The sequence below is a fragment of the Pleurodeles waltl genome, chromosome 5 (assembly GCF_031143425.1).
Source record: "Pleurodeles waltl isolate 20211129_DDA chromosome 5, aPleWal1.hap1.20221129, whole genome shotgun sequence".
Taxonomy (NCBI): domain Eukaryota; kingdom Metazoa; phylum Chordata; class Amphibia; order Caudata; family Salamandridae; genus Pleurodeles; species Pleurodeles waltl.
In genome coordinates, this window is record NC_090444.1 from 894,958,224 (window position 1) to 894,983,224 (window position 25,001).

Consider the following 25,001-nt stretch of genomic DNA (forward strand, 5'->3'; position numbering starts at 1 on the left):
AAATCAAGCGTTCCAGTTCGTCTGTATATTTCAACCAGTGGGGAATTTACTGGTTATAAACAAATCCTTTTCCAAATCCGTACTCACAACCTCGGTCTCCAGTTTTGAATGGACAAACGTCATAAAGAATATCGAGTCTTGGCATATTTGAGCTAATACGAAAACTTGCCTGTTAGGATTAGTGAACCTTACAATTGATTAGATAACAGACTGATACATCAGCCCTGAGGAAGTCATGGGATCACTCCTCTAGACGAAACACATGTTGGCTGGGGTGTATTTGAAATCCATCACTTTACTCATGGAATCATAAGGATTTGTTTATAACCAATAAATTCCCAACTGGTTGAAATATACAGAAGAACTGCAACGCCGGATTCATCTTTCTACAAGATAAGAACTGTGTTTAAATTCTTGGGCCATGAACTTGGATCTATCAACATTACCGTACACAGGTGTTGATTGAACTTTCCATGGTCATGACACATGCAATGGAACCTTCTACATTGGTGGTCCTCCTTGGAGTCATGGAGGGATTGGGGAATTTGCGTAGAGAGAGTGCCTTGCTGGGTACAGCTCTGCTGGTGGCAAAGAGGGACACTGCAGCACAATGGAAGGCGAGCAGCCCACCCACGCTCTCGAAACGGAGGCGAGGGGTCGACTGGTGCGCCCAAATGGAACACCCGGTGCACAGGGCACAAGGATGCCCACCGAAACATGCTAGGATTTGGTCTCGATGGCTAGGGAATATTCAATTGGGAATAGATTTGTTCTAACTATGGATGGGCTGGGCAACACTGTAATCAGTATTGATGTTATTGACTTTATCAACGTTATATGATGATATTCTGGGCGTGCCAGATATAAAAATGTAACTCTTTACTTTCTCAACTCTGCCAATGTGACATATTGTTATCTGTGTGTTAAAAATAAAAATGTGGTTATCAAAAACGTGGTCGGAATGAGAGAAAGAGAAACTGAAGGAGCTCATCGAATGGCTGAACATATGTGACCAGAATCTGCAATTTACACAAAATATCAGCAAACAACAAGTCTAATTTTTGAATATCCGGATTCGACAAAGAGCAGGCAAAGTAGAAGTGGATGTATTTGTTAAACCAACGGCTTTCCCCTTTCAAAGGAGGCCTTCTTGAACAGGTTTCCTGGCCCTTGATCAAAATGCAGCTGCGATCGAGGGCCAGGAAACCCCCATTAGGCACCAGGGATTTCAAATATAAAAGTGATCTCATATATATATATATATATATATATATATATATATATATATATATATATATATATACATATATATATACACACACATACACACACACACACACACACACGTAGGTTATATATAGCTGTCTACACACACATATATATGTATACATTCTTGTAAAACGATTAAATCTACTCCTCGGACCAGCTGCACCATCCAAAAAAAAAGGGAGGAAAGAGAATGTATTCTTTCCAAAAACGTCACCTGCTTTATTATGTGCATAAATTACAGGAAACGCTAACTCCCATAGAAACTGTCAACGCGTTTCGGCAAAGGCCTTCGACCGGACATTATATCCACCACCAGTTCTCTTGCTGTTGCAGCTTGCGTCTTCAAAGCAATGCATATACTTCAACGGACGCGTTTCAACTGTAGCTTTTAGAAAGCAATGAAAAAAGTCAAGTAAGTCTTGTGATTATGTTTCTGCTAGAAAAGGATCTGACTTTTGTCTAGTGGCAGTTTTGATGCCATAAAGGTTTATATGCCTACTGAAAGGATCAAAACTGTATTATATGTGACTATCTGAGTGGATTGGTAAAGCCATCCATTACCTGCACTATAATACAAATGAAATGTATGTGCGGGGGCTATGAAGAGATGAAGGGCACTTTTGTTAGGTGGTAGTGAGGGAATCCGAGGAGGAGGTCATTGGAGTGGGAGCACCAATATGATTGTTGGACTGGGCGCTAGAAGTGCTAAAGACTGTGACAATTGGTATGTGACAAGGTTATAGTGTGCCTTTTTGGGGTTTTTGGAGTGTCTTGAGAAAATTGCTGATTTAGGGAAGAAGCAAAGGTAAGGATACTTGTACTGTTGCAGGTATCACCCACCAGCAATTTTGTGACTGTCTACGTAGGCTAGTGTTTTAGAGCAACAGTTTAGCCAGTAGCAGAGATGGCATCTTGTTGGATTACTGCTGCTCAAGCCCTAACTCAGATTATGGAGGACAGCTCTGACGTAGGATCAGAGACTGAGACAGCAGATACTGAGGCAGCATCAGAGGGATAGGGCAACGGCGCAGACTCAGGGAGTGATTTTTCAGTTGGAGTCCCATTCGATAACTCCTCTTCCAGTGATTATGAGGGAGGTGATGAGGATAGTCCTGCTGTCCCTCTGCAAGCACAGTATGTGCAGCTGTACAAAAGCAGGTTAGCCCAACCCAGAGAGCAGGTGCATGCAGCGGCAAGCACAGAGAGAGTGCTCTCTTGGGAGCTCCTCAATTTAGTTGAGCCCCAAATTCCACTGCCCAAATCGTACTGTGGAGACATCAAAATGATCTATCACAAAACAAACTGGTTTTGTAAGGCAGGTACCTGCCTTTTTGGTCCTGGGCTACACAGCCATATAGGGAAACATACCAAATCAAGACATTTCTGGAAACTAGACATCCTGGGGAGTCCACAGAGGTGTGACTTGTGTGGATTCCCCAAAGTTTTCTTACCCGGAATACCCTGCAAAGCTGAAATGTTGAATAAAAACTTTGTTTTTTCTTGAATTTCTGTTACATAAACTACAGGAATATGCTGGGATCCACAAAATTATTGCCACCCAGTTTTCCCCACCAGTCCTGATAAAAACGCTACCCCACTTGAATGCCTGTACCTAGTGCCTGCGTCAGGAATGGATCACCCCTTGGTCAACAGTTGCCCTCATGTAAGGACCAGCATTGACCGCTGTGTGATCTATTCCTGTCGCGGGCATTAGGCCTACCCACACAAGTGAGGTACCATTTTTATCGGGAGACTCGGAGGAATGCTGGGTGGAAGGTAATTTGTGGCTCCTCTCAGATTCCGGAACATTTGGTCACCGAAATGTGAGGAAAAAGTGTTTTTTTGGCCAAATTTTGAGGTTTGCCAAGGATTCTGGGTAACAGAACCTGGTGAAAGCCCCACAAGTCACCCCATCTTGGATTCCCCTAGGTGTCTAGTTTTCAAAAGTGCACAGGTTTGGTAGGTTTCCTTAGGTGCCAGCTGAGCTAGAGGCCAAAATACACAGCTAGGCACTTTCCAAAAAACATGTCCGTTTTCAATGTCAAAATGTGATGTGTCCATGTTGTGTTTCCTGTTGCTGGCATTAGGCCTACCCACGCAAGTGAGGTACCATTTTAATCGGGAGACTTGGGGTAACACAGAATAGCAGAACAAGTGTTATTGCCCCTTGTCTTTCTCTACATTTTTTCTTTCCAAATGTAAGACAGTGTGTAAAAAAGACGTTATTTGAGAAATGCCCTGTACTTCATATGCTAGTGAGGGGTCCCCAGAATTCAGAGATGTACAAATAACCACTGCTTCTCAATACCTTATCTTGTGCCCATTTTGGAAATGCAAAGGTTTTCTTGATACCTATTTTTCACTCTTTGTATTTCAGCACATAAATTGCTGTATACTCGGTATAGAATGAAAACCCATTGCAAGGTGCAGCCCATTCATTGGTTCCGGATACCTAGGGTTCTTGATGAACCTGCAAGCCCTATATATCCCCTCAACCAGAAGAGTCCAGCAGACGTAACGGTATATTGCTTTAAAAAAATCTGACATCGCAGGAAAAAGTTACAGAGTAAAACATGGAGAAAAATTGCTATTTTTTTCACCTCAATTTCAATTATTTTATTGCATCTGTTATTTTTTGTAGGAAAACCTTGTATGATCTACACAAATTACCCCTTGCTGAATTCATCATTTTGTCTACTTTTCAGAAATGTTTACCTTGCCAGGATCCAGCTCTGGTTTCACACACATCACTAACTGGAAGGAGGCTGAAAGCACAAAAAATTTGAAAAAAATGGGTTTATGTCTCAGTAAAATGCCAAAATTGTGTTAAAAAATGTGGTTTTCTGATTCAAGTCTGTCTGTTCCTGAAACCTGGGAAGATTGTAATTTTAGCACCACAAACAATTTGTTGATGCCTTTTCAGGGGGAAACAAACCGCAAGCCTTCTTCGGCAGCCCTTTTTTCCCATTAAAAAAAGAAAAAATCACGGTATTTTGTCTAATTTCTTGGCCTCCTCCAGGGGAACCAAAAAATTCTGTGTACCTTAAGAATCCCTAGGAGGTTGGAAAGAAAGGACGCAAATTTGGCTTGGATAGCTTATATGGACAAAAAGTTATGAAGGCCTAAGTGCAAACTTCCCCAAATAGCCAAAAAGGGGCAAAGCACTGGTGGGAGAAAAGGCTCAGCAGCTAAGGGATTAAACAAACTGAGAAACATTCCTGCTCTGATGGCAATGTTGTTAGTAAAACAAAAGAGATTTTTTGGTACTGCAGAAATGCTGAGCTCACATATTTGAAGGTGCAATCATATGTGAGAATTAAGAAAAAGGTGACTCTGTAAACTATTTGCCTCCGATCACACAATTTGAGACACGTTTACGGCTAAAGTACATTACAGTTAGGTCGAGTAGATCATTTAAGTTACTCGACCTGCAGGTCTAGGAACATTTTTATGATTTTTCGAGCCCTGCAGTGGGAAGGTTTTTGGACATTTCATGGAAATTGTCCCTCAGTAAATGAACATGCTTTAGTAATATATTTATTTAAAATGAGTGTTTAAACATAAACCTAGAAACACTCCTGCCCTGGTAGCAATGCTGTTAGTAAACTAAGTGGCAAGAAATTGATCATGTGTCCCTATATGTGGGCCAGATTATTTTTATACATGGAGCAAACGTTTAATCCATTTAATCTAAAGAATATGTTTTGTACAGCACTAATGCTGAGCTCACATACATAAAGTGTTAGAACTGGGGTCTCCAGTTGGCAGTTGGTTTGCACCCTGTTCAAGCAGGGACCCTCACTCTAACCAGGATAAGGCAGATATCCAGCTCAGATAATCCCTGCTCACCCCCTTGGCAACTTGGCACGAGCAGTCAGGCTTATTTCAGAAGCAATGTGTAAGGCATTTCTACATAACACATGGTAATACGGTGAATACACTACAAAAGGACACCACACAAGTTTCAGAAACATAGCCAATATTTATCTGTGTAAAACAAGACCAAAACGAGAAAATTCCAGCATACAATAATAAAGATATGACTTTTGTAAGAATTAACTTAAAAATATAGTTCCTTGAAGTCGATAGCTCCGTCTGGGTCTATCGGGCATCGTGAACAAATCCAACAATTCAGGCCGGCCGCAGCGTCGCAGGCCAGCTATGGTGTCGGGAAGACCCACAAGCAGTACCTTGGATTTGTAGGGTGTCATGATCCTCGCGATGAGATCTGGAGTGTGGTGTCACTGGCGTCCCAACCGTCGGTTCCGGAGGTCAGTGCGGGATCGTCAGGCTCCTGAAGTCACATGTGTTGCAGATCGAACTCCGGCCTAATGACGAAGCCCGGAGCGCTGGCATCGATGGCATCGAGGATGCAGCGCGAAGCGGGACGATGTGACATGCGGTGCCCACAGGTCACGGTGCAGGCAGCAGCTCGGTGACGGTGTCCTGCGGTGTTCGTCAGACCAGGACTGCGGTGTGAAGAGGGGCGGTGCGACGTGCGGTGTCTCCAAGTCACGGTACAGGCAGCGTTGTCATCGTTGCTGAAGCGCTGTTGTCGGTAGGCTAAAGGTGGCGGCACGGGGCAGGCTGCACGGGGCGCCTACGGGTCACAGTGCAAACAGGGGCTTCTGTTGACAACACTGGAGTCGATATGGCTGGAGTCGGTGGACCAGGGCTGCGTTTGGGATGGTGCGTCATGTACCTCACGAGCGATGTCCTCAGACCATAGTGCAGGCAGTAGTGTTGGTGTCCGTGTGGAGCATTGTCATCGGGGTTGCCAAGGCTGCGGTGTGAGCAAGGTGATGCGGAGTGTGCGGACTACAGGTCACAGTGCAAGCAGAGGCTCTGTGGCGGCATCAGGTGGAGGCGTCAGTGAGACCAGGGTTGCGGTGCGACATGTGGCACGGCATCAGGTCACGGTGCAGTCAGAGGCATCGTTAACGGCATCCCGGTGGTTTTTCTTCTGTTGGAGCACAAAACACACAGTTCCCAGTGCTGTAGGCTGATGAAGCTAAAGTCTTTGATATCCCAGAAACTTCCAACAGGAAGCAAGCGCTACTCCAAGCCTTTGGAGAAACTTCACAAACAGGATAGACAGCAAAGTCCAGTCTTTGCCCTCTTTAAAGGCAGAAGCAGCAACTGCAGACCAACCCAGCAAGAGACACAAAGCAAAGGGGGAAGTACTCTTCCTCCAGCTCTTCTTCTTGGCAGAGGTTCCTCTTGATCCAGAAGTGTTCTGAAAGTCTGGGGTTGTGAGCAAACATCAAAGGAAACTCTTGGTTTTTCACAAGATCCTTCCTTGCCCAGGCCTGGCCCCAGACACACTCCAGAGGGTTGGAGAATGCCTTGTGTGAGGACAGGCACAGCCCTTCCAGGTGCAGGCGTCAGCTCCTCCCTCCCCACTCTAGCCGACGAGACCCATCAGGATATGCAGGACACACCTCCCTTTGTGTCACGGTCTAGAGGGAATTCACAAACAGCCCAACTGTCAGTCTGACCCAGACCTGTATTCAATGGGCAGGCAGAGGCACAGAATGGTTAAGCAAGAAAATGCCCACTTTCTAAAAGTGACATTTTCAAACATACAATCTAAAACCAACTCTGCCAAAACATGTATTTTTAAGCTGTGACTTCAGAGACCCCAGACTCCACATCTCTATCTGCTCTCAATGGGAAACTGTACTTAAGACATTTAAAGGCAGTCCCTATGTTAACCAATGGGCGAGATAGGCATTGCAACAATGAAAAACTAATTTGGCAGTATTTCACTATCGGGATATATAAAACACACCAGTACATGTCCTACCTTTTAAATGCACTGCACCCTGCTACCTAGGGCCTACCTTACGGGTGCCTTACATGCAGTAAAAGGGACGGTTTGGGCCTGGCAAGTGGGTACACTTGCCAGGTCGAATTGGCAGTGCAAAACTGCACACACAGACACTGCAGTGGCAGTTCTGAAACATGTAATCATGTGGGTGGCACAATCGGTGCTTTAGGCCCACTAGTAGCATTTGATTTACAGGCCCTGGGCACCTCTGGTGCACTTTACCAGGGACATACCAGTAGATTAAATATGCCAATCAGGGTTACACCAATCCAATTTACACAGGGAGGACTTAAACTGTAGCACTGATCAGCAGTGGTAAAGTGCGCAGAAACAAAAAAATAGGAAGAGGAAGGCAAAAAGTTTGTGGATAACCCTGCAAAAAGGGTAATTTCCAACATGAAGGTACACTCATATGTGAGAATGGAGAAAAAGGCAACTCTGTAAAGTAAAATATTTGCCTAAAGAAACGCAATAGAGATCCTCAAGTACATTACATTTATGATTGACTAGATTCTTCAGGTTACTCGACCTGCAGATCTAGTAACATTTTTATGATTTTTCGAGGCCTGTTATGGCTTTCATGAATTCATAAGAATTTACAGAAGTAGACTAGGAAATTGTACTCCTAGAAAATATTGGTGAATTATATTTTAGCACAAGCAAGAATATGTGTAGGTTTGCTCATGCAAAAATCTATTGAGCATTTACAAGTTTACCTTCCCTCCAACCTTTTAGTTCCCCAACCCTGCAAGAAATTCCACTTTTGTCCCTGTCATGAATACATTTCCAACCTCTCTCAGTATGGGTAAAGACTGGAAAAGGGCTGGTGAAAATCCTTAAAACATGCAAGTTAGTAGGCTTAAACAGACTCAAAGGTATTCCAACCCTGAAACTATTGCTTACTGCTTTCTCTAGCCCCAGTATGTAGATCTTCAGAAAGGTGGCAAAATAAGGAAATTGCTAGTATTCAAGCTCTACTATAGTATTAGCCCAGAGAGACTATTATCAGAGCTCTTACATAATGAGATTGCAGCCACAATTTGTCGCTGCACTATCTGGTACCAAAGGGACAAGTAGATTTATGAAGCAACCTGTCCCTTGGACAAGCAAATATTTTACTAAATTCCACACCCTGTGGTAAGAAAGGCATATCTAAGAGCAAGATTGTATGACAGGGAACATCTGATAAAGAAAGAACATCAACAAAGTGATCCAAGATTAGTATGCATAACCACACATTTGGTGCATGCATGAAAGGGTATGCCAAATTATTAACTCCAACTGGCATATCCTGAATAGCGATTCTGAGAAAAGTATCAACAATTCCAAACCCATGTTTTCACACTGTCAAAATAAAATTTGAAGGACAGGACTGTGAGATTGTGAATTCCTAATGATGGGAAGCTGGTTCAGAAAAACATACATGGTAGGCATCCCATCAAAGGGAACCATAGGTATGGCCAGTGTGTGGCTTATGACAGTGCCACTGAGTTGGAAAGCTATGTACGGAATGGATGCATGATACAATTAAGAACCTTAACTAACTGTAAGACAAATAATATTATATAGTTACTCATATGAACATATGGCCAAGGCTATGTAGGTGAGACAGGCCGGAGGCTCTCTGTATGCCTTACAGAGCACAGAATTGCTATAAGAACACAGAAATTAAACACCCCACGGTCAAACACTATCTGGAGAAGGAACATCAGCCTTAAGAAATTAAATGGCTAATAATAGAAAAGATTATAGCCAAAGAAGGTATGGACCAAGCTGAGAGAAGAAAATTGTGACGTCTTTTGGATATTTACATTAGAAACCCACAATCGAGATTTGAACAGTGAAAACCCTTGAGAGAATGCAATCCGATATAGCCGCTAGAGTACGAGTCAAAGAAAAGCTCTAAGAGCTATGTATATGACAGGAACTATCCACCTGGGCTTTCATGAAGAGCGGATTCACCAAAAGTTAATAGGTTTGAATTTGTGGCCTGCATCGTTTAGCCTATATTCCTATGCTTATGAAGGTCTGAGTGGCCCATTGAATAATGATAGGCGTTCCCTCCCCACCAACCCAGTCTTACCATGAAGTGATGGTATTTATTAACAGTGCATGTATTGGTTTTGGCAATGCTCTTAGATTCAATTGTGACAGGCTGACTGCAAGTTAGAATAGTCCATTCCCAAATAAAGGTCCGGGCAAAGTTTAACTGAAATAGCTATGGGCCATAGAGACACAGGGATTCAGGGGCTGAGAGAGGTGATCAGTCTTGGGTATAGATGCCAATATAATATTGCAGAGACACTGTATTGTTTTTGGCATTGCTTTGAAAATTCATGCCTGTTTTGAGTGTCAGGCTGACAGGTAGTCATAATGGTGTATGCCCGCTCCAAGATAGACAGGAGATAAATATATAGGAAAACGGTAGCATGCTACAGCCAAACCTCATTAATCATGGGTCAAAGAATAGTTAAATAGCTTGGGGCTTTCGAGACATTGGGATTTAGGGACTAGGGAGAGGAGATAATTTTTTTTAATAGGTGCCACTTTAATACGGCTGCCGCAGGAGCATGTTGGAGGGTACCAGTTGGGCTGCATTAAAATTCATGAAATTAACCTCCACAAGATGGCGGCAGTAAAAATACACTTGAAAAGAGGCTACGTGCTCCAATCAAAATAGGCACTCTGTGTAATTAAGACACATGCATTTAGTGTCCGAGAGGAGTGAGGAGACACCAACTGGTGCTTTTGGTGTGGGCGGGTTCAGAGCCAGGAGTATAGAAAACAGTGGTTACAGGTAAAGAGTTACTAACTATGGGACAGGTTAAAGTTTAGAATTGCAGGAAACAGCATGCTTCTTCAGGAATTGTAACCCTTGTGGGAGCCGGAATGGAGCACAAGGGCTCCCCAACACTCTGTGTTCTCTCGACTGTGCTGCTCTCTTACTAACGACTGCCTGAAGGCAGGGATTCAAAGTGTGGAAACCATCGACGAATGTTTCACTAGTGGAGAACAAACAGCTATTCCCCTCTCCCAGGTAATTCCAGAGGGTGGACTGATTGGCGATCGCATATGGACTCAGACACAATTATGGCTGAGATTAATGGAAGTTTTGTCCACCTGCGGGGCTCACACAAGGTTCGGATGTCATCAACTCCAGAGGATGAGAGTTGTTAGGTTCATTTTAGACCCATGGGACTCGATACTGTAAAAAGATCAAGTGTTTACCATTAACAGGATAAGTGAGAAAACAGTACACCTTGCAGTCTAATCTGTAAAGCTGCGCAGAGTTGGACACCTGATGTAGGAAGAATAGGAATACATCACATAGAAACAAACATAAGTTCCCAAATCCCAATACAAACATTTTAGGCTAGATAGTTGTAAACCAATGTAAGTAGTGAAAGGCTTAATACATGACATGTAAAAAAAGACAGACTGTGGGATCACTAGAAAAGGCAGGACATATTTAGGACAAACAAACACTTATTACTTAGGAAACTTATACACATGCTGCATTGTTAAGTTAGCTGTGCTGAAACACACAAGAGGCCCAAGCCACATTAGAATGAGAATTTTTCTTTAAAGCTGCACCAACTGTTGCTTTCAAAATGTTCACTTAGCATGAACAGGGTGGAACAGAAGGGTGTATCCTTCCTTAGCACAGGGGTCCTAAAAACCACAAGTCATTCATATTGTGGTAAGGGGAACTGTGTAAGGGTCAGATAAGTATTTGCAAGGCAGGGCTACCATGAGCAGCACGCAACATATAATCTCTTGTTGTACAGAAAGATAGATATGGTGAATGACGTCAGTGTAACTTACCCACCCATGAGGCCAACAAGTGCAAGTGCTTCTTTCCAGAGGCACCTCATTATCTTATCTGTACTGCTTGTAGTTGCTTACGTAAATGCTGAACTCTTGAACACAGCTTCTTGTGGTTTTTACAGTATAAATGCTACTGGTGTTTGAACCAGAACTTTGAACTTCAGTCATGGCCTCTATGTGAGACTGCTTGTTGTTCCCAGCTGAAAATCGATTAAACCTATATTATTGTGTCAAAATGATTTGTTTTATTTTATTAACAGATTTCCCTCTAACATATTGGCCAGCTAAGCCAGGAGCTCTACTTTGATCTCACCAACTGCTGAACTGGGGGCCCTGCCTGTCTCCACAAGGTGATTTGTGCACATTTTTAAAAGGTAAGGGAGATGCCTACATTTATGTAAACATCTCTGATTTCGTGGGGACAGATGGGTCTCAGTGGAAGGTAGTAAGGTGGACAAAGTACGAGGTCTGTTCCTTTTATTTTATAAAGACATTTACAATTTTGACACTGTAATGTTTGTAATTTTTGTGTTTGCATGCAAGATTGTGTATGAATTGAGATGATATTAAGGGATCCCGGTGGTAAGTCCGGAAGATACAGGGAGCTTGACTAAGTAAGTCAAAAGTGGTCAGTAGTAGTGTTGGCCTTGGGGGCTGAGCAATCAGTGTATGTTTTAAAGAACACTCATCTCAACCTAACCCAGATCTTAAATCTGGAAGTCACAATGTTTTTAGTTGAAAATAGTGAAATGTTGTCCCCTCTATGAATCCAGAGGGAAGTGACCAGTAGTATTTTGTTTGCCCTAGTATGAAATTAAGAATTACTGTGTATGTATACTAAAATTTACTGTGTATGTATATGCATGTATAGACAGAAATGAGGCCACATAATAATGTCAATAAATAAGTTTGTTATTTAGTGTATAATTCAGGAATAAGTATCAGACCTCCTATTCTTATGAAGGTTAAGTTATAATAGTATACTCAAAAGTAAAGTAATTGACTGGATTGGGCAGGTCCCAAAAAGTCAATTAATTCCACATCCCTGAATTAATTATTCATTTTTATAACAGTCAGGCTGTCGCCCTCTGCAACAGAACTGACCTTAGTAGATTAGCAATATCAATACCATAGAATCATTTTTTTAAGTCAGAAGTTTATGTATTTATAGTATATCACCTCTAGGCCTTAAAACAACCTACATTGACATAAGAGAAATGCCTATTAGACAATTATAAAAAAATATTCAAAGAACTAAGACAAGGACATTATCCTCCAAGTTAAAAGTAGTGTACTAGCCTCATGAACCCCATAACAAATATTGACACTACTATTATCCCCATTATGAAACTATAGAGCCTTAAGATTGGAGGCTAGATGAATTATCAAATAGTATAGACTGGGACATACATATATATATTGAAGGTATACAAATAGAAGGAGAATTATCAGCTACTATACATACAAATATATTTAACTACCTTTCAGATAGATGTGAACAGGATCTTCACATAATTAGAATAAAAGAGTTTGGGGGTCATTTTGACCTTGGCGGACGGCGGAGGCCGTCCGCCAAGGTACCGCCGCTGAATGACCGCACCGCGGTCAAAAGACCGCGGCGGCCATTCAGACATTTCCTCTAGGCCGGCGGGCGCTCTCCAAAAGAGCGCCCGCCGGCCCAGAGGAAATGCCCCTGCAACGAGGACGCCGGCTCAGAATTGAGCCGGCGTAGTTGCAGGGGTGCGACGGGTGCAGTTGCACCCGTCGCGTATTTCAGTGTCTGCTTAGCAGACACTGAAATACTTTGCGGGGCCCTCTTACGGGGGCCCCTGCAGTGCCCATGCCATGGGCATGGGCACTGCAGGGGCCCCCAGGGGCCCCGAGGCACCCCCTACCGCCATCCTGTTCCTGGCGGGAGACCCGCCAGGAACAGGATGGCGGTAGGGGGTGTCAGAATCCCCATGGCTGCGGAGCGCGCTCCGCAGCCATGGAGGATTCACAAGGGCAGTGGTAAACCGGCGGGAGACCGCCGGTTTACCCTTTCTGGCCGCGGCTGAACCGCCGCGGTCAGAATGCCCTCGGGAGCACCGCCAGCCTGTTGGCGGTGCTCCCGTGGTCGGTGACCCTGGCGGTCACCGGCCGCCAGGGTCAGAATGACCCCCTTTATTTTGAAATCTACAAAACCTGTTGCAGTTGTCTTTCCAAGTACCACTTTGAAGGCCTATAAAAAATGTTTTCTTCATGTGTGACACTGGTGCCACCTTGTGGCCGGAAAGTGAATATATTGAAGTTACTGCAATTTTTCAGTGGAATCATGGGCAACAGTCACATGAATTCCCTGCAATAATAACAGACTCATATTTAGTATTAGACCTCCTACTGTATGCATTTATTAGGGACCTCCCAGTGTGGAATTTAGGATATGAGTAATTTATAAAAATATATATATAGATCACAATAATATTATTGTTTGTTGTGTCAGGCAAACAAACCACTTAGGCCACACATTAAAGCACCTACCCAATATATATATAAATAAATGAACAAAGTCTTTCAGAGATTAGGGATATCTATCTATCTATCTATCTATCTATCTATCTATCTATGATGTTCACCTTCACAGCCTAATATTAGTTTATGTGAAGTCTGGAAATACCATAGGAAGTAAATAGAAGCCCATTTGGAGTGTAAAACATATAGTACAAAAGATTAAGTTCACTAAACAGACATGGGGTCTCCTTTAGAACACATGATTAAAGTGTTCTCCTGAGACAGGGACAGGATAGGAAAATACTGTAAGGAATGGCACAAAGCAACATTAAAACTTGCACATGTGTGCTCTCACAGAGGGCACATTTGATAATACAACAATAGAACACACTGCCACCTTCCTACAGAGTAAATTCAAGGGAAATAAACTAGAGAAAAGGAAGATCACACTAGACCTATGGAGGGTCTTTTGTGAAACAAATATGAATGAGTCAAATACAAAGCCTTAGACCCTCCCTTCGGCTCCTCCTCCCCTATCAAGATGTGCAATTAAGGTTAGGCAGTGCAGAGATACAGGGCATGTATACGTTGCAACCTGGTGCCCCACACTCACTACCCACCTCTTCACATCCCCCTGCTTTGGGATATACAGACCCAGAGTATAGCCCTCCATTAGAATCTTTTTCTAAACATACAGAATATGTTCACCCATCTCCATGTCCTCAAATGGCCAGTACCACGGGAAATGTCAGGTGGGGGACAGTATCAAATACATAGGGACAGTGGATTCCACATTTACACTTCATTTAGAGGACGAGATGTCCCCCACTAGGAACAATGAAGGTATACCTAATGAGGGATCAAGAGAGGCACAGAGAATGGATGGGGTTAGAAAAAAGGAAGGTTTTTGAAAAAAAAACTGAGTACCAATATTAAAAATGAGACAAGAAGGTTAGCTTTCACATCAGAAAGTTCTCCCACAGAGTACTGGAGGTTCATGCACTCAGGAGCAGAAGAGAATAGTGTAGGCAAGAGGGTCACAGAGCAGGAAGATGGACGGGTAGACCAAAGAGCGACTTGGGAAAATGAGGAAGGGCCCCTGAGGCAGTCAAGGGCCCTCACTAGACCACAAATGATTGAACAAGAAGGATTAGATGACACAGTCTCCACACATAGCAGCTTAGGTGAAGAAGATATGGGTTTAGAAAAATCCTACAAAGGATCAGAGGGGGCATTAGATGACATCACTGAACATGTTATAACAATGTCCCTTTTTGAGGACCATAACAAGGAACAGTCACAATATGCCTGTGAGGGAGAAGAAAACAATAAGACAGGACAGACTTTACAAAAGAAGCCAAGAGAATTACAGAGATTAGTATTTGATGGGGCGAATGCACGCCCATATGAGAGAAAGGGAACATTTGATAAGGCAGGAAAAATGACACTGAGGAAAGACATGGCACATGCATTCCCTGTATGCCCTGGCAATACTTTGACACCCAATTAAATAGTAGCTCAGTATGAAAATATTTGGTATAATGTTGTCCCTTTTACTGACAACCTAGCAGGCTGGACAGAAGGATTGGCATCACAGATGACACCATGGCCGCGAGAGGGTTCCTTTGAACCCTGAGACATGGCTAATGCAGAAATGTGCATTTTTTAGGCCACAGGGGATCCTTACTGGGATTATCCCTATATGCAGAAAAGTCTAAGAGTGTGGCAGAGATATGCTTGTAAGTAGGACTCTCGTCGCCCTTCTGGCAATAGGACTACAGTCCTGTCACAACTGCCCTTGATATTCAAGGGCTCAGGGGTGCCTCAATATATACCATGGCCCCAGATGGACAAAGAAAATCTTAAACAATTGCCACAACATTCTGAGGGTGCTGGGAAATGGATAGCAGCTCTGGAGACTGCAGGGATTACTCTTGCAATAGGGGACATTAAGAGTTTACTAAGTTCCCTTATAAGAGATGAGACAGACACACTGTTCACAAAGGCAGGAGTAAAGGATGTGACATTGACCAACCCAAAATGCGATGGGGCACCCTTTTATAGAGTAAGGGGAATTGTTTGGAAACAACTGAGGAAAATGTATCCAGACAGGCCTGACATTGGGTCCCTTATGGCACAAGCAATGCAGCCAAATGAGGACCCACAGCAATTTCTTAGCCGAATGAAGGAAAAATCGACACAGGAAGTGGGGGAGAGTTGGGATGTAACTGGACAGAATGCAATACTATTTTTCAATATAGTGAAAAAACGCCTGCCAGCTGAAGTGCAGGATAAATTAGATAATATAGTTGCCTTAGAGGCCAAACCATGGACAGAGATACAAGCACACATAATACATTTTTGTAAGAAGAGACAAGAAAAGGAAAAGAGCGAGAAAGATAAACTAGAGAAAGCAGCAGCTAAATTGGTCCAGCAGAAACTAGCCAAGAAAACAGAGGAAGAAATTGCCACTGTAATGGCTAGGTGATGACGGCTGTCCTGACCCAAAAGTATCCTTTAGGCCACAAACCAATTGCATATTTTAGTGGCCTACTTGATTCTGTCATGAAAAGTCATTACCCTTGTGAACAAGCACTAGCCACAGCAGCCTTTGCAGTAGAGAAAAGTGCTCCCATTGTCATGAATGCACCCTTGACCCTGTATGCTGAACATGCTGTGTTTGCAATAATTCAGAAAGCTAAAACAACACTAACAACACAGAGAGTATGAGGCTACAAGATAATATTATCACTAACATCCTTGAAGGTGGTTAAATGCCACAGAGTCAATCCTGCTACCTTCTTTGCACACCCCATTTCAGACACTGATGATGATGCCCATGATTGTGCCACATATTCTCCAAATGAGTGTAGCCAAGCAACAGAAGACGCCATTCCAGGTAGTGTTGTATATTTTGTGGATGGATAGTCCACAATAGATCAGGACACAGGGGTAAGACATACAAGTGCTGCAGTGGTCAGAGCAATGAGCACAACTCTTCAGACACACTGCAGATAACTGAACAGATAACTTTGCCATCTCAATATTCAGCCCAGGCTGCTGAATTAGTAGCTTTAGGGGCAGCCCTCAAACAAGGGGAAGGAGAAACAATAACAGTATACTCTGATTCAGCCTATGTCACTACAACAGCGCATTCCAGCATTATGTGGTGGAATAGACGGGGATTTCTCAAGTCTGATGGAAGCCCTGTCATGCACCGCCCCCTTTTAGAGGACTTGATACAAGCTTTAACACTGCCACATGCAGTTGCAGTAGTGAAATGTGCAGCCCACACTAATACTCAGATTTTGTGTCCTGTGGAAATGCCCTGGCTGATTGGGCAGCCAAAGATGCAGCAACACGCCCTCTTAGTGATACACATACCACATTTTTGTTAGCTAGTGAAACATTGCCATCTTCAGACCCTTTGAATGCATCCAGACATTACACAGAAACAGCTCACCTGCATATAAGAGAGATACAAGAAAATGCACCAGAGCATGAGAAACAGTTGTGGGAAGCTAGAGGATGCACACAGACAGGAACAGATTTAATAAACAGACAAATATCAACAGGGAAGCCTGTCATGCCCCAGGCATTGCTACTAATAGCTCTAAACCAGCTAGATCTTCCTTCACGTACTGCTAGAGACAATATGTCCCTCCAAATACGTCAGGATTGGTTTGTCCCTTACTTACATGAGATGATTATAATGTACACACACACCTGCACAGTGTGCCAGCAGTATTCACCAAATCCCACCTTTAAGGTAATAGCTTCTACAATACCTTGCCCACAAGGTCCCTTTAGGGAACTGCACATTGACTACATTGATATGATTGACAGATGCAATCATTATCGCTATCTTATAGTTGTAGTCTGCCCATTCTCAAGGTGGATTGAAGCAGGACCTTGTGTTCACCGCAATGCCAAGTCTGTTAGCCCTCTTTGCTTTGAGAAATACCCCAGGATCAGAGTACCATTTGACTCCTCATCAAATAGTGACAGGTAGAACAATGAGCACATTTGTGCCACCAACCAGACATAAATTGAAGACTGAGAGTGCACCTGAAGTTGTATAATCTGAAATGAATGAATACATGTCTGAGCTAACCAAAGTTGCAAAGTTATTTTCTAAACAGGTTACACGTGCAGCCAAGAAGCGCGCCAACGCATCTCCTGTAAAGGATCAACAAACACCAATACCTTTGGTAACTTTAGCAATTTAGCAAGACAATGGAAGAACTGCAAATTTAATGGACCCTTCCCAGTGCCATCCATCCCTTTGGACACCGAGCAGGAAAAAGAGGGGGAGAACAGGAGAAGCAACCGGAGTAAAACCTCCCTCTAAAGCTTCAATCTTAGACAATTCTTCTTTTAAGTTATGTATTTTATGTTTGTTTTTCCTCCTCGTTGCACTGATATTGCTGCTTTTAGCCCTTGGATATTTTAATTTTTTTGATCCTATATCAATTATTACACGCATGCGTAGAACTGTTGATAATGATACTGACCATCACCCTCTCCATATTGCTTTGTTTGACAATGTGTGGTATCAGCACATGCACAGTATAGGCACATCCACATCCACATCCAACCCCAGTTGTTATGTATGCTCTGTCATCCCCCATGCTGCTGGAGTAGATAAATTGCATCTCTCTAAAGAGGTATGCCCAAACATTACACATTGTCTCCTGCACCTATTTTTATGCATAATGAGAGCACAGCTACAGCCAACTCATGTTAGTCCTGCTACTGCACGAGTTAACACAACTAGATTTGACACCACCCCAGAAGTCCTACAAGTCCTGACAGAAAAACAAGAGATAATGAAAGAGATATCAAGAATGAAGGAAGCAGGGCAAACAATGTTTCACCCAGATTGTGAAAAATGGGTATTACGTCAAGGTATTTTTGGAAGGTCTTACCCATTATCTGAATGTAGTAACCATTTAGCTAAACCCCTGCCCCCTGATTGCTCAGGCAGGCCAGTTCTTAGTGTAGTGTGGTTAGTTTTACGTATCCTTTGCGCATTAGCTTCAGGCTTTAGGCCTTTGTGCACTTTGCACTGAATCTATTTTATTCATTTGCTGACAGCTTAGAGCCTCTGTGCACTTTGCTCTAAATGCTTTTTATTAGGCTTCGTACTGTTATTTTTCAAATAGCCAGTTCTACGGTGTTGTTTTTTATTCATATCACACTGTTTTGCCTACTTCAGCACTGGAGTTCTCCATAACATATTCACTCTGTGCTTCAGTCAAGGATACAGTCTGGTACATTGCCGATAGACGTGGTAGGAGTTTAGATTTGGCATTCCTGCGTAGGGACATTTTGTGATCACAATGACATGTTAGTTATAAAATCACTTCCTTGTCCCAATACACGCAAGAGGGAGATTCCGACCAGGGAACCACAACTAGATGCTGACTGCCTCGTTGCAGATGCTGAACCAGATCACAGGCCTTTGCTCAGGTATGAGGGCTGATGTCTCCCCAGTGATTCGGAAAGGCAAGCTAGAAGCTTAACATGCTGTGCTCTAAATAGAACAAGCAGAGGGAGAGTAGAAACTGTTAGGCACTATGATAGCTTTGTTCTTATGTTTTACTCTCCTGGTGACTATTTCAATCCTACTGTGTTGTATTGTTCTGGTAATTGCGGCTCACGCCTTATTATCTAAAATACAGTTGTTTTATTAAAACATTATATAAAACTTATACTGTCTTTGTCATTTGTATATGAGATCATATTGTAAATGAGAGAGTTGGTTTGGATCTGAGTGACCACGACTTCCCTGAGAAGTTCCAAAGATGTCATGCGCTCGGCTGCCCAATCATTTCTTCCCCGTGGGAGAAATGAGGCACTGCTAGTTAGCCGGAGCAAAAAACGGATTTAGGGTGACAGAGTTCCTTACACGTGGGTCAGACTCAGTCCCCCACACCGTTATCGATCCTGCTGCCTAGAAATCCAGTAGTCTCATTTAGGATAATGAGAGCCCACGCGACATGGCGCCGCCAACGATTGGTCTGGCTCTAATATTTAGGTCCGGCTGACTCTCTGGGTCTCATATATATTTTGACTCCTTGGTTCCGTAAGCGGAGACGTCCGTGGGGCTGAGGGTTTCCGCCACCACGGTAAAGGTACATCCTGTTACTTAGTGGTTGGTTGTTCAAGCTTGAACTTTGAAGGGAAAAACCCCGATATTGGTGTGCCTTCTCTGACCTAGAGCTATTTTTTTTTAACAAATGGCGAATCCTAATGTAGTGAATATAGCTATCAATATGTGTCACCCGCTCACAGGACATCTGATAGCACATGGACTGACGGTCCAGGGGGGTCCAGTCACTTTTGTGGTGGACGCCCATGCAGCCTATAGAACAGAACTTTTTAATTCTTGGGTCGTATTTCCGGCAGTTGATGGGGGTACAAATACTTTTCACGAATACACTGTTGCGAATGTCCCTGGACAGTACAGGGCTTACGCATACTTAGAGATACCTTTATCTTATCAAGAACACCATAATTGGCTTGATGGCGCCCTCCCACACACAGTAGCACAAGTAAGGTTAGGTCCACTGAGTAATGATGGTCTGACCTGGCCTTTATTGGCTACTTACACACTATATCCTGCAGTTGCAAATTTGGCAGTGGCTGACGTGCGTCGTTTATATATAGACTTAGCAAATACATACAGAAGACTGGTTCAGTTTGTAATGCAGGCATTAAATACTAATGCGGCGCATGCGGCTCCGGCTCACCCACAAGCAGTGGTTCCGGGTATCAATACGGCCACTGTACACTCAGTTATGGGTAAGGTACCGGCTAAACGTGAGGAGACTCCATTTTGGCTGGCGCAAAAAATTAATGCGCTGGAGGCAGTATTTCCCCATACGGGACCTCAGGATAAACATAGAATATTGACGATGTGTTTGCCGTATGGGATGGTTCCTCCGGTGGACCTTTGTAATACCTGGGGCACGGTGTTTGCCGCGCTCTACACTACCGCACACGGTACACCGACATTAGCTAATTTACCGGAAGTGCTTAAACAAATTCAAGATGAATATGGGGCTGCCCCTGCCTTAGATTTGGGCATGCAGTTAATGGGCAATTTTGCCGCGGTTTCTTCTATTATTTTGAGTAATCTTAAGGGAGAGGCAGTAGCACTAGCCGTGTGAATGCATCTTCGGGACGTTCCGCAGATTAATCAGGAGCGGGAACTTCCGAGAATAATAGCAGAAACATATTCCAGTATTGGTCTCGATAGCCTAGGGGCTAGACCGCAAAAACCCCAATTACAGGGTAAAAATAATAAAGATAATGCTAAACAGCAGCAACCTGAGGGTACTAAGAAGCGCTGGGAAAAGAAACAGCAAACTCCTAAGAAAGATGGGGGGCAATCTCCGCAACCGGAGACCCCACAGAATAGATATAATCTCAGGAATAGGGATAATTTGAAGACGCCTGATAGATATCAGTATACTGATACACGCCAATCTCGTTCCTTTCAGGACTCATCAGAGAAGAGAAGTGAGAGAGGTGGGCGGTCAGAGCGGAGGACGGAGTACGTGAAACCGAGAAAGGATTCACAACGCTCGACGGAGGTTTCTATTAAACAAGAAGAGAAACCGCTGCAACAAAAACAGCAATTTAAAAAGAAGAAAGTGGCAGCAGTCTCAGTTAGACATGCCGCTCAAGAAGAGAGTTCTCTTGACGAACAAGACATGGGCGTTAGCACTGTTAGACAGCGCGGCAGAGGTCACAATAGTTCGCCGGAGTCTTCTAGAGCATCTGGAGGTGAAAGCAACTGATGACTTCATACAAGTCGAAACAGCGGATATGCGGGTCTCTGATCCTGATAGGGTTTATCAAGTGACTCTACGATTAGAAGGGGACATTGACCGCATTGTACACGCCATTTTTTTGGGACCATGTGGTAAAATCATATGATGTTCTGCTGGCCGAACAGGATTGGCCACCTGACTTTGTTCGCGACTGTCCGGTTGGGGAGGAGGTTATTACACCTTCATTCTCACCACTTGTTCCGAGAGAACTAGCGGAGTCCTATAGTAGAACATGGGCTCTAGCACAAGCTCCCGCCCTATATAGAAATAACGTGGGGTGGGATAGACAATCACCTTATCATGTAATTCTAATAAAGGGCGAACCTCATCCACAGCCGCAGTATCCTATCAAATTTGAAGCAAGGGCATCGGTTAGGAAAATTCTTACACAATTGGAGTACCAGGGTGTGATTGAGCCCTGTGTCTCGCCGATGAATAATCCCTTATTTCCGGTTGCTAAACCGGACCATTCATATAGGATAGTGGTGGATTACAGACATTTGAATAGTCATACACGCACATATGCAATACAGAATTCACATAGCGCAGCGCTTATGAATAATATAGTGCGTAAGAAATACAAAACAACGTTAGATATCTCAAATGGATTTTTCTGCCAAAATATAGCGCCCGAAAGTCGGGACTATACCAGTTTCAGTGCGTTTGGCTCTCAGAAAAAGTTTTGTCGTTTGCCTCAGGGGTATAAGAATAGCCCAGGACTGTTTTCGGCTCGTGTGACTGAAATGCTGCACGAGTTGGACCCTGAAGCGTTATCATATGTTGATGACATATATCTGACAGACGATGAGATTCTGAAACATCTAAGGCGTGTATCGCACATTGTTGTGGGGTTTGCTGATATTGGCTATAAGTTTAATTTTAAGAAATCAAAGATTGCCTTCCTCAGCGTCATTTTCCTGGGATATGAGCTGTCGAGTGAGAGCAAGAGCTTAGCGCCACATTTTTGGGAGAAATGTGCTTTATTGCAGCCTCCTAATACGGTTCGGAAGCTCCAGTCATTGTTGGGGTTTCTGAATTTTGGCAGGACTTACATTCCTGATTATGCTACGCGTATAAAACCCTTATACGAATTGATTCGCCCACATTTTTCGAGTAGATTTTGGACGATTGAGCATACACACATACTACGAGAGTTACAGACTGATCTCTTAGCAGTTAAACACTTACACACATGGGACAATAAGACACATTTAGTCATCAGGGTGATACCTGGGGCTGTTGGGTTTACGTATGTCACCTTTAATGAGGGTGAGACAGTCCCGATTACATACAAGTCCCACTTGTATTCTGCTGCAGAACAACGATTTGCACAGACTGAGAAAATACTCACTGCAGTACAGATGGCTGTGATTAAAGAAAGACCGCTTGCCCAGGGCCAACGCATCATTGTCGTTTCCCCCGATTCCGGCCTTGGAGGCTGTTACAAAAGCGAGTGTTCCAAATTCGAAAGCTTTACACCCGCGATGGATACAATGGGCTACATCTTTGACAGCCACTGATGTAGATTACATATTTGACCCTAAACTGCAGACTCAAGAATTTCTTCAATATGAAATGGAGTACCCAGTTCCTGCTGGTACGTTGCCTATTGACCAGTATCAAATGGTCATGTATACCGATGGCTCTGCGCAACCAGCGGTTGGGACAAAACAACAGTATTCTGCTGCATGTGCGGTGGTGAGTGGCACTATGGAGGGGGAAGTGTTCTGCCCCCGACATACTTATACTAAAACATTGGGAGATTGCACGGCACAGCTGGCTGAGCTCAAAGCTCTATTGTTAGCGTTGGAACACGCGGATCTGGCGATTTTGACCTTGCTGGTCTGTGACTCCTACTACTGTGTTCAGTCTTTCAATGAATATCTGCACTATTGGAAGTTGAATGGGTTCAGAGATTCTAAAGGCAACACCATTAAACATAAAATTGTTGTGGGGTAAGGTTGCGGATCTGAAAGAAACACTTCCTAAGGTCCATGTTGTGCATACACTTGGACACCAGCGCGTTGGAATACATGTTGCTGGGAATACTTTGGCTGATGAAGCCGCAAAGTCGGCAGTGGCTGTAGCCACTGTGGCCGCAGTAACTCGTTCGGGTTCCAAACCAGACACAGAGATTTTGGCTGCCATAAAAGCTATGGCTGATGGCACGCCATTTCCTAAAGGATTTCCTTCTAAATATAGTTACTGCTTGAGTAGTGCGCTGAATGCTGTTGTTAATATTCCAGGCATTGGTGTACGTGAACTACCCAATAGAATTGAGAGACCTCAATTAATTTCTGCAGCACATGAGGGGGTGGCGTCTGCACATGCTGGTGTGGCTGCCACGATTGCACTTTTACAGGCTCGTTACTGGTGGCCTGGTCTCTATAAAGAGACAAAGCAATATGTCCTTTGTTGTGACGTTTGTCAACAGATTAAAGCTTTGTCGGCTAGACGCACGCAGCAGACGCCCCTTCTGATTTCAAATAAACCTTTACAGTGTGTATACTTGGATCATTGTGGTCCGCTGACACCAGATAGTGCATACAAATATATATTGGTTGCTGTAGATTCGTGCTCCAGATTTGTGTGGGTATGGCCACAACGCTCGGCTGACGCTCGAACTGTTATTAAAGATTTGCGCATCTTTGTCGATACATTTGCAGTTGCGACTTTTCATTTGGACCAGGGCTCTGCTTTTGCCTCTAAGGCATTCAGGGACACCATGGCTTCGTTGGGGGTCCAACTCCAATTCTCGTCTCCATTTCATCCCGAGGGAAATTCTGTCGTGGAGCGTTTAAATCGTGATTTAAAGCAATCCTTAATGGCCAGAGTTATAGGTACGGGTCGTAGTTGGCTAGCCCACCTGTATGGAGTACAGAGAGCACTTAATAACTTGCCTAGAAGGTCACTGGGGGGTCATACTTCATATGAGTGCCTGTTTGGAACACGAATGTATGTTCCTGATTTAGATGGTCCTGGTGTGGAGGCGGCAGTTACGCCCTTTGACATAAATGATCGTGTCACTGTTTTGCAGGAGTTACAACAATTCCGTGAAGATAACTCTTCTGCAAGTGCTGCCTCCTCAGGAATTAAGGATGAGCCAGTAACATCTACTGGTTGGATACCCAGGATTGGGGATCTGGTGCGTGAAAAGGTCGCAGTAAAGAAAGAATTTGGTCCTTCTTATCGAGCACCTGTCCCTGTGTTAAGGGTAAGCGGCACGAGAACTGTGATTTTACCGCCACTGCAAGGGGCCAAAGGAAATCGCTTTGTTTCCATTGATAATGTCAAGTTACAACATGTGGCCGATTCTGCACAGCAGACCAAGAGGGACACCCAGTAGTTCCGGAATCCCTCTCACTGCTGGGGAAGAAGTCCCGCTGCACCGATGCTGTTTCCTCTCCGAGCTTGGGGAGGGTGGATGATGATCTTGCGATTGTTCCACAGACGACGATTAATATGGAATCTTTTGATCAAGTTGCTGTACGTTCTACTGATGCTTCTGAACATGTGGTTTATAGCGTGCCTAGGCGAGAGCCTCCATCTGCTTCTTTGTTCACAGTTGCACCTTTTGCAAGAACTGCCTCTGGCTGCTTCAACGACGCCGATGATGCAGTGTCCGGCTCCTCGTCCTCGATGTCTTCTGTCCGAGGTCCACGTAAGCTGCTGGGTTGGCTTAAACGCACATATTTTGTTTTTCCTTGGAACTATTTGTGGCTTTTTATGGCTGTAATGACTTT

The 25,001-nt window shown here is 43.7% G+C and overlaps 1 protein-coding gene across 1 annotated transcript in view; it reads right to left on the reverse strand.

The window, feature by feature from the left end:
* The window catches only part of FSAF1 (40S small subunit processome assembly factor 1), a 175,499-nt gene that overhangs the window by 142,934 nt on the left and 7,564 nt on the right, over positions 1–25,001 (reverse strand). The window lies entirely within an intron of this gene.